This window comes from Lupinus angustifolius, chromosome LG19 (assembly GCF_001865875.1).
Source record: "Lupinus angustifolius cultivar Tanjil chromosome LG19, LupAngTanjil_v1.0, whole genome shotgun sequence".
Lineage (NCBI taxonomy): Eukaryota > Viridiplantae > Streptophyta > Magnoliopsida > Fabales > Fabaceae > Lupinus > Lupinus angustifolius.
In genome coordinates, this window is record NC_032027.1 from 13177051 (window position 1) to 13189094 (window position 12044).

The following is a 12044-nucleotide window of genomic DNA, read 5'->3' on the forward strand; positions in this document are numbered from 1 at the left end:
GTCATGTCGAAAAGGACGTTATCTAGACTTCCAGTCGATGCATCGTATATGAGACCAAGCTCTATGGTAGTGAAGGCGTTTGATGGATCCAACGGGGATGTCATGGGAGAAATGGAGTTGCCTATAAAAATAGGACCCTGCACTATCCAGATAGTATTCCATATCATGGATATTAATCTCAATTACAAGTTTTTGTTGGGAAGGCCATGGATCCATACTTCAGGGGTTGTACCTTCTACATTGCACCAGCGAGTTAAGTTTATTGTGTACGGAAAACTCCTTACTATTATGGGAGAAGAAGATATGTTAGTATCAAAATCTCTTAACACTCCGTACATCGAAGCAGCAGAAGAAGCTATTGGAACATCCTTCCAAGCATTGGAGATAGCCAATGCCTCATTTGTAGGAGGAGGGACACCCACACTACGTCCCTAACCTTCGGAGGTATCGCTGATGATGGCAAGAGTAATGCTACAGAAGGGCTATCAACCAGGGAAAGGGCTTGGGAAGTTTGGCCAAGGAAGAGAAATCCTAGTCATGTTAGAGCACACCAAAGATCGGTACGACTTGGGATACAGACCCACTCAGGCAGATAGGGAGAGAACTGCTGAAGAGAAAAGGAAGGGAAGGATGGTGCGCTTGGGGCAGTGGGAGTTTGAAGCTGGTAACATATCCATCCCGCACATTAGCTGAAACTTCATCAGTGCAGGCTTAGAACCAAGAGTGATTGTTGTTGTGGGAGATGATGATCCAGAAGGTCGGGTAGACTACGTTGTTCAGTGTCCTCCAAGCACCACTCTTAACAACTGGATAGAGGAAGACGCATCTCCACAAGTGTTTTTTGAAAAATGTAATAAGATGCTAGAATCCCTTGGCCATGTCTAAAGCTATTGGGTTTATTTCTTTTCAAATAAGGACAATTTGTTTATGTTTCATTGGATAGTACAAGTTTTTTTTAATTCAATAAAATGCATTTCTTTCTTCATATTTTGCATCCCATTTTATTCTTTATATTTTTATACTTGCACACTCAAACAAAAAACAACAACAAGCAAAACCATGAAGACCCCATAAATAAAAAACTAATCATAACATCAACATAATGCAGATCCAACATTAACCCCAGCAATAATATTCATGTTATCAGCCACATGTACAATCATGATCATCCAATTAATCAGCTCGACGAGGGAGATAGTGATGAGGAATGGGAGGCATCACCTGAGTTATTGAGGATGGTTGAGCAAGAGTCCAGAGAAATTAAGCCTCCTGAAGAGCCCACTTAGCAAGTAAATTTGGGGACAGAAGACGACAAGAAAGAAGTGAATGTAGGTACATTGATGAAGGAGGAAGAGCGCAAAAAGATAATTCAGCTTTTGCACAAGTTCAAAGATGTGTTTGCATGGTCGTATGTTGATATGTCGGGTTTGGACAGAAACATAGTGGAACACAAGCTGCCATTGAACCCAGATTCACGCCTGGTTAAGTAGAAGCTACGGAGGATAAAACCAGAAATTTCCTTAAGGGTGAAAGAAGAGGTAGAGAAATGGCTAGACACTGGGTTCGTGACAGTCTCTACATATTCAGGATGGGTGGCTAATGTTGTAGCCGTACCAAAGAAGGGAGGCAAACTCAGGATCTGCATTGACTATTAAGATTTGAACAAAGCAAGCTCAAAGGATGACTTCCCAGTACCTCATACAGAAATCTTGGTCGACAGCACTACAGACCATGCCCTTTTCTCCTTCATGGATGGGTATTCTGGGTATCATCAGATCAAGATGGCCTCTGAAGATGTGGATAAAATCACTTTCATCACCGCATGGGGAACGTTTTGCTATCTAGTTATGCCTTTTGGTTTAAAGAATGTTATGGCCATATATCAGAGAGCCATGGTAGCTTTTTTCCATGACATGATGCATAAGGAGGTGGATATCTATGTTGATGACATCATATGCAAATCCAAATCAGAGGGTGAGCATGTGGAGAACTTAAGGAAATTATTTGAACGATTCAGAAAGTATAGTCACAAGCTAAATCCCACAAAATGTAGCTTCGGGGTTAAATCTAGATGAGTCCTAGGCTTCATTGTCAACCATAAAGGAATTTAAGTAGATCACGAGAAATTCAAAGCAATCATGGAAATGCCAGCACCTGGAACCGAGAAGGAAGTCAGAGGTTTCTTAGGGCGTTTGAACTACATATCCAGGTTCATCTCTCAACTAATAGCTACCTGTGAGCCAATCTTCAAACTATTAAGAAAAGGTCAGGTTGTTAGATGGAATGACGATTGCCAGAAAGCCTTTGAAAGCATAAAGCAGTATCTGACCGATCCCCCAATATTGATGCCTCCAGTACCCGGTCGACCTCTTCTAATGTACCTAACTGTACTAGATGACTCTATGGGATGTGTCTTAGCCCAACATGATGAATCAGGCAGCAAGCCATATATTATCTAAGCAAGAAATTCAATGGGTGCGAGACAAGGTACTCATTGCTAGAACGTACCTGTTGTGCTCTAGCATGGGCATCTCGTTGTTTGAGGCAGTACATGTTGAGTCATACCACTTGGTTGATTTCAAAGATGGATCCTGTGAAGTATATCTTTGAGAAACCAATATTAACAGGGAGAATCGCTCGGCGGCGGGTCTTATTGTCAGAATATGATATAGTGTATGTGACACGAAAAGCAATCAAAGGTAGTGCCCTTGCAGATTATATTGCCAGTCAACCCATAGAGAAAACTGAACCAATGAACCAAGAGTTCCCACATGAAGGTATCATGAGTCTATCCTTGGGAGAACCAACAAAAGATGGTGTATGGACGTTAGTATTTGATGGGGCCTCCAATGTACTCGGACACGGCATATGAGTCGTGCTTGTATCTCCAGAAGGCAACTTCACTCCTATTACTGTCAGGTTATGCTTTGACTGCACCAACAATATAGCTGCATATGATGCATGTGCCCTAAGTTTGCAGGCAGCATTAGAAAGAAAAGTCAAAGTTTTAGAAGTCTTTGGGGATTCAGCTTTAGTCATCCATCAGTTGAAAGAAGAATGGGAGACCCGTGACAACAAGCTAATACCTTACAAGGAGTATATCCATAAGATGGTTGAGCACTTCGACCAAATTGACTTCTACCACATCCCGAGAGAGGATAACAGACTAGCCGATGCCTTATCCACATTATCCTCAATGTTCCAGATAAGTGGTAAGGATCAACCTCTCATCATAATAGAAAGCAGAGATCAACCAATCCATTGTTGCGCAAAAGGAGTAGAGCAAGATGGAAAGCCATGGTATCATGACATCAAGGTCTATATACAGAAAAATGAGTAACCCATTGGGGCCTCGGAGACTGACAAGAGAACCTTGAGAAGATTGGCCATGGGTTTCTTTCTAGATGGCGATATTATTTACAAAAGGAATCACAGTATGGTACTCCTCAGATGCCTAGAAGAGAAAGATGTTGAGGTAATACTCAAAGACGTGCATGATGGCTCGTTTGGGACCCATGCAAACGGACATGCTATGGCTAGAAAGATCTTAAGGGCAGGTTACTTTTGGATAACAATGGAGACAGACTGTTGTGCTTATATCAGGAAGTGCCACAAATGTCAAATTTATGTAGACAACCTCAATGCTCCACCAAACCCTCTAAATGTCCTTTCAGCACCCTGGCCCTTCTCCATGTGGGGAATGGATGTGATTGGACCAATAGAGCCCAAAGCTTTTAACGGGCATCGCTTCATCCTCATAGTCATCGACTACTTCACAAAATGGGTTGAGGCATGTTCATATGCCAATGTGACTAGAACAGTGGTACTATGATTTATAAAAAAGAAGTTGGTGTGTAGATATGGGTTACCCAACAAGATCGTCACGGACAATGCCACCAACTTAAACAATAAGATGATGACTGAGATGTGTAGCGACTTCAAAATCAAGCATCACACATCCTCGCCGTATCGCCCCAAGATGAATGGAGCCGTAGAAGCAGCAAACAAGAATATTAAGAAAATTGTTCAAAAAATGGTAGTGACATACAAGGATTGGCATGAAATGTTACCTTTTGCTCTACATGGGTATCGCACCTGGGTACGTACATCAACTAGGGCAACACCATACTCGTTAGTATATGGGATGGAGGCAGTTCTCCCTATTGAAGTAGAAATTCCATCACTCAGAACCATGGCAGAATCCGGATTGAAAGAATCAGAATGGATCCAAGCGCGGTATGACCAACAGAACATGATAGAAGAGAAAAGGTTAGTTGTTATATGTCATGGTCAGGTGTACCAGAAAAGACTCATGAGAGCTTATGCTAAGAAAGTTTGGCCACGCCACTTTCAAGAGGGGGATCTAGTGCTTAAGAAGATACTCCCGATCCAGAAGGATCATAGAGGGATCAAGTGATTATAAAAAGAGCCCGCTAAGAGTTTTAGTAAAAAAATTAGGCAAAAGCTAGGGTAAATAAAAAATCTCAAACTAGAATGGTTACAAAACCTTTCCTTTTCCAAAAAGGAAGGGAAAACGTATCCGGGATTAAAATATAAGATATGTTGGAAATATGATTATGGAGAATATGGAGAAAGTTAGGGGTGAGAAACACATCATTTGAGCCTTATATCCTTTTCTTTCTTGTAAACCCCTAACCAGACCAAGTTACAAGCCCAAAAAGTCCTTGTTGAGACCTGAACTGTTTGAGATATGCACCAATGGTACCAAATAACTGACTCCAAAACATATTCAAATTAATTTTTCTTAAAAAAAATCTATGCATGACGTGATCAATACACAAATTCTCTTAAATGAAATGAATAAATCCCGTTAGATCGAAAGCTCGAAAGGGCGATCTAAGCAGAACTTAGGGACAAAAGAAAAAGAAAAATGGAAGGTCTCTTAAGAACATAAGGCAATAAGTCAATATTGGGACAAACTTGCGGGAGACCAAAAATTGAAGTCAATATTGGGGCAATTTTTTGGATGGTCAATGATTGTATAAGTGGTAGTATAACATGTTTCGTTATTTAAAACTTATTCCCATCACTTCACCCATAACACAAAAGACCAAACACGGTCATATTTCTTCAATCGTATATGAGTTAAAATATTTTATTTGCATGATTTGTTTTCATTAAACTTGTACTATCTCAAGAATTTTAAGCATGCCGACTTGAGTAATATTCGAAAAGAGAAAACACTTTACATCTGAAATACAAAGCTAATTGTCATCTTCCAAAATAAACAAACAAAATCGTTCCTTACAATCAACAATCTACAACCAAATGTTCAGGATGTGATGGAGCAATACGGATGAATACCAATTACAACTCAATATGATATGAAAACAATTATATAATTACCAAACATGAGCATTTCATAGCATGCATCAATAATAGTTATTTGCATTCATACAAAAATGAAACAAAAAAACATGCCATTCACTCTTTTCATCCCAAATTCCGGCAGTACATCGACCTGCGTCTTTGGGTTCACCCTTTTCCTTCCTAGTTCCGGTAGTACACCGACCTGCATTCTTGGTCTTATTTCCCAGTGTCATCCAAATTCCGACAGCACACCGACTTGCGTCTTTGATTTCACTCTTTTCAACCCAAATTTTGGCAATACACCGACCTGCGTTTTTGGGTTCACCCTTTTCATTCCAAGTTCTGGCAGTACACCGACCTGCGTTCTTGGTCTTATTTCCTAGTGTCATCCAAATTCCGACAGCACACCGACCTGCATCTTTGGTTTCACTCTTTTCATCCCAAGTTCTGGTAGTACACCGACCTGCATTCTTGGTCCATAACCCAATGTCTCCAAATTCTAGCAATACACCAACTTGCGTCTATGGTTTCACTACTTTCACTCCAAATTCCAGCAGTACACCGACCTGCGTCTTTGGTTTGCATCCATAAAACTCAGACCATCTTGAAGATAGTTCAACTCATAGAAGAAAGTTTGATATTTTCGAGCACTGAGATTTAGCAAGTTGGGTTTCTTCTGAGCCTCAACAAAATTAACATTCATTTCTTTACTAGTCACTTATCATTGTATCTCTCAAACCTCGGTTTGCTTACTATAAGATAACCAACTAGTAAAGAGGGGCAGTTGTGAATACCCATTTTTGCTCGACCCATAAAAACCCAACTTATTTTAAAAGTAATTAATTTATCAAAATAATTATTTATTTATTTATGAATTTTAGTTTATTATGAATTTAAATGAGATTTTTCAAATATCCTAAAATGATAAAAATATTATATTTATTTTTCGAGTTTATATTATAAAAGAAATAAAAGATAATTAAAAATATTTTTTATTAATTTTTATAATTAAAATCGAATTTATAAAAATAAATAAAATAAATGAGATTTTAAATTCCAAATAAACAATAAAATAAATTTTTATTTTAGTTTTTTTGAAAATATAAATTTAAGATATAGTTTAGAATATTCCAAAATATTTTTGTTATTTTTTATTTATTTAATTCGAATATATTAATAATTTAATAAATAAACCAAGTTTAAAAATGTATATTTATAAATAAAAAAAAGGTAATAAAATAATATATATACACTAAGTCAAATCTGACTTGGTGGTGCATACTATTATGGGATATGGGGTTAGTAGATAGGGAGTTGTTAGCATTTTGTTAGAATTAGATTAGGTTAAAATTCATCTATAAGTAGAGTTAAGTAGGTTAGTCTTTTTTTTTGTGGCTAAAAAATAAATCTACATACATAGAAAAGAGAGAAAAAAGAAAAAAAAATAACACTGCACAGAGAGGTGGGATTCAGTGTACACGAGTGCATTATAGCAGTCGTGTTCCTCCTTTCCTGGCCAGTCCAAGCGTGTCGTATGGCAGTGTGGTCAACAGGTCCAACTCCAGCCAATCCTCGTTCGACACGTCAGTGATTCTAAGGTTTCCAACGTGAACGTGACTGCATAGAATCCAGACTCCTTGTCCAACGTTTTGGTCACATGTGGTCACGACCACCGTAAACTCTGAGAATCCCCTTTGTGGTCCAATCTGCGCGTGACATGTAAGCAGGTCTACGGTATCCGCGTGGATCCCTTCGCGCCTGATCAACGCCACACAACCTCCCATTCCAGTGTAGTCCAGCACACATTAAAGCATGAGTTCTCACCCTCTCAGCCCCTCATGGGCGGACACGTGGCTTCCTTTAGACTTTGGCAAATCTCAACCAGTAATTAAGCGACACGCAAACAACACTAATACTCCTTCACTACACTGGATTATAGCTAAATCAGGTTTTCTTTATTTAATGTGTATTATTAAAACTATAACCTTTTAATAAATAAAAATGTCATATTTTGTTATTATCTTCCAGAAGTTGTTTATAAAAAATAAAATAAAAATGATTTTATTTATTTATTATTGTGCTGTTAATATTAACAAAAAATTAATAAAATTCATTTTGTTAGATAATTGTTAAATATTGTTTTATGACTTATTTTTAGCAGCTAATGAAGTTTTATGTTTTTTTGTTTTTTTGCTATAATTAAATAAAAAATTGTTATTTGCACAAATTCAAAATATGGTTCAATTTAAATTTATTCTTAATAAGAATGATTTAATTTGAAATAATTTCACATAACATTATTTGCAACAAAAATTTAACTTTTTTTTGGATTAATCAAAGGGTGGAGGCAGGTCGTGTTTACACTTCTTGTCCTCGTATCATCCTTGAACGGCCGCGTTACGACGCTTCTTTTCATTCGATTAATCCCTAAATTAATAACAAAAAACTAAAAAATTATATTAATTCTTAAATTAATAATAAAATGTCCAAAAAAAGAAGATATTATAATTATTTTCAAATCTTTTTAAAATGGAATGCGGTGCGGACATTAGTTTCTGCTGCTTCACTCTTTTTAAAGAGTTAATTATTTTACCGACAAACCATTTCAAAATTAGAACTACGTATGTCTTGATTTCCTAAAATGTATAGGAATACGTAGGAGCAACTAATATTGTCAGACTTAAAAATAAAAAATAAGGAAATATTTTGTTGCACACAAATTCAACTTTTAAATAATTTAAGGGTATTTTAATTATACAATTGGCAAGGGTACCGTTTAATTACGGGCAGACGAGGTGCTAATATCTTCCTCGATTCGTAATCAACTCCCGAACCTATATATCACAATCCAAAAGCCCAATGTGATTGAGCTTAAAATATTTTTCTACATTTTTAACCATAAAATATAGTGGCGACTCTAAGAAGTCGCGTAACCGAAAATGGGGGCGCGAAATAGTAAAAGTACTCACAGTTAAGGAGATGCAGTTTTTTGGTTTTTCCATAAAATAAGCAGAAGTTTATCACCTATGTAGAATGTCAAACATATGGGAACTTCAACTTTGAGATTTTTTAAAAGAAATAAAAATAATATATACTTTCATCTATATCCAAAAAACACTAATAATTCGGCTAAGAACTTGTTGGGTTAGGTTGAAACCCATAGGTTGAAACCCAATGTAGATTTTCTTTTGAACTCCTTTGGGCCTATATATTTATGGGTCAATTGCTTCACTTGAACTCTTATGATGTCTGCAAAGCCTTCGCATCTTCTCCAGTCGATGTGAATCTTATAAATGATCCTCTCCTAATTAACCAAAAGAATAAGTTGACTCGTGTAGTTAGTGGGTTGTTCATTAAGAAATCAGATTGATGGGTTTTAACTTTTAACTCCGCTTGCCTAATTCTTCTAAATAAAAAAGGGCCAGAACTGATTTGGGTCTCGAAAACATTGAATGGAATTTGGGCTGGGTATAAGAACTTGGACTAATTTCCAAACATGTGTATTTGAGTAAGATGAACATTTTCTGTTGTTGCTTTCGTAGTGTATATTATACTAAGGAAAAACATTTGTTGTAGTTCAGCAACAAAAATGAAAACAAAGGAAACTAATATTAGACAAAGAGGAGAATGAGAAAAACATTCACCTTATCTATATTGTTTGCATGTAAGCCAAGTGTAAAGATGTCTAATAAGTGTACATCTCAAAATCCAGAATTCAAGTATTCTCTTTGAACCTTGATAAATTTAAATTGTAAATTACATATCCCAAAATGTTATTAATGACATTCTAATCTATGACATAAACGTAACTTAAATACTTATCCAAAAATATTATTAAATATTCTAAATGCATAACAAAGAAAATTAAAAATAATCATAACTATATTGGTCCCAACTTTTATATGTTTTTTTAATCGACCACTTATTTTATTTTGTAACTTGATACAAAATACAAAATAAATACTAAAGAATAAAAATTACCTCTATAAAACTGTTATGTACTGTAAGATATAAGTAATTGAATCTAAGTATCCAATAATGAAAAGTGAAAAAATTATGTTTTCAAAATAAATCAATATATAAATATAGGCTCCTAAATTTGAGAATAGACTCTTGAGTTAACTATTTTATTAGTGTTTACTTCAACGTGTATACATTTTTTGTGCACAAAAACATCACTCTATATGCGGGGTGTTATATTATTTTAACAAAAGTAAATACTTTTTGTTATGATTGTATGTTACATTTTACTAGTCAGTGGCGTGTCCTTAATGACAGTGTTTTAATGTGTGATTGTTATTGTATTTATGTTACCTTTACCACAATTATTGAAAAAATGCAGGTTGATGCATAATTACGACCATAGTAATATTGTGAAGACTCTAGAAACTGCAAATATTATAACCATAATTGCAATAGCATAATGTAATTTAAATCATGTTATATGTTAAACTTGAGAAAGATTAAAGCCTTTTTTGGTGCTTGTTTAGTTGTTCCAATTATGTGGTGTACGCAACGTGAAGGTCTCTTTCCAATTCTGATCGATGTCGAACAATCACCATATATAATCCCTGTATTTGGTGTAACTGTGCAAACTGCATCTTTTGCATAACATTTATAGGTGTCCTTATATGTCATGTTACTGATCTTAATTATGGAAAAAAGGTTCCAAAACTTTTGGGTTATGTACCTAGCATTGGTCCTTTATGAAATAGTGGTTCCCACGTAGGACAATCCAGATTTCAATATATTGCTGCATGTGATATGCACCCAGAAGCATTTTGCCAAAAATGGACATTCTTTGTATGGAACCAAGTTCATGACATATTTAGGCAAAGTACATGCATTCACAAGGACAAATTAAGTGCTTTCCTGAATGAAGCTTTTTTTTTTTCCATTACAGTACAAATTAATGCAAAGAATAATTACTCAAAAACTTCCTTTTGCATGGGAAACTAGTTTAAATTGGAGATATATATGTGTCCTATACTCCTATATATCATGGCTAAGATTCAAGTTGAAAATAAGGTGTAACAATAAAGGATGAGCATAATAACATTACATTTTATACACTTTAAAAGAGTAAAACAACAAACTATATATGCCTTCAACAAATTAAAGAGCATACACAGTCATTATTTGATTCAATTTTTCACTTCACCGGTTCAACCCAGGATTCTTACAATACAAGTATTACTTCCTCACTACACTGTATGAGTGTAACTTGCTTAAAACCCGCATTCAACCTTTTAACATTAGAATTGGGTCAATTATTTTGATGCTCCATCGTGAATTATCCAAGTATATATAGCATGAACGAAAAAATAATAATACTTTAGTAATTTTTTCCTTCACAATGTTATGACATGATATCTCTTACAACAAATTAAATAAGAATGTAATATTTATACACACATATTGTAAAGATTTATATACAATTAATGTATTATCCATCATTTATTTGTATACTATTTTTATTTAAGAGTCATGATAATTAAAAGTGAATAAATAGTGAATAATACAATGACAATATAAAAACTCTTAAACTATTAATGCATACATATTTTTCTCATTAAATAATTAAACAAGTGACAACAAGTTTAATTTGTATTTAAATTAGCCTTGTTATAATTATTATTTTTTAATTTGTGTGCTATTCTCAAGGGAGAATGATTTACTGTTTCAAATCGTGTTCCAAACTATGTCTTAAACCAATGAAAATATAATATATTAAGTAAAAAAATTAAATGTTCTAAATCATATCTCTGATCAAATGAATGTTAGAGACATTATTTAGGACAACAAATACTTATCATTTTTTAACAATAACGGGTTTAAATATTGAGACATGAAACGTGAGTGGGTTCAAATTCCTAAAAAGTGTTATCCAATTTTTTTTTCATTTCTCTCTCCTTTCATAAGACATTAATTATGATAACCTGGGACAAAAATGCTTTGAAGCTATATTTCCTTTCAAATTAATTAAACTCCTCCTTGTTAGCTCAATTCTAACGACTTTTCTGAAACATTAATATTTATGTGTTAAGATTTTCAATTCACTATGTCCTGTTTAGTTTTTCCTTTTTTATTTTTTTTATCAGAGAAATGAATGCACGCGTTATCTCTGAAGTAAATTAATAATCTTTTCATTAATAAAGACAAGTGTTCTTTACTAGAACACAAAGATATGGGCTATGATGGATCAAATGTTGATGAAGGGGTAGAAGGTAGTCGTCAAGGCGATAGGAGGAAGCAAGAGAGTTGGCCCCGCCGGTGGAGGTACCTGAAAAGGTTCTCCGACGATCAAGTCAGTGTATGAACTAGAGAGAGAGAGTAATATAGGCAAATGGTAATAGGAAGAGTAATATTAGAGAGTCAAGGGGTTGAGATACTTCCTGTTGGTGGGGGTCCCCATTTATAGAAGAGAGAGTTGACATTGAGCTCTTGGCTGGTGGTGCGACGCGTGGTCGACCAAAGGTGTTGCCGGGAGTTGCTTTCCCGTGTCAGGCGGTCTGCTAAGACCGTACGCTGTGCCACTCTTGTCCTTTAGCCTGCGGTTGGTCGGGTGCCCGTTTCGTAATTTGTCTATTGTGCTGGCAGGTAGGTTGGTAGAGTACGTAATGCTTTCCCTTGGGTCAACTCTGGTGGTCCTAATGAGTGGGCCCACCCCAGCGACCATGCTTGGGACCCTTCAGTTCGCCGGGTAGGAACAG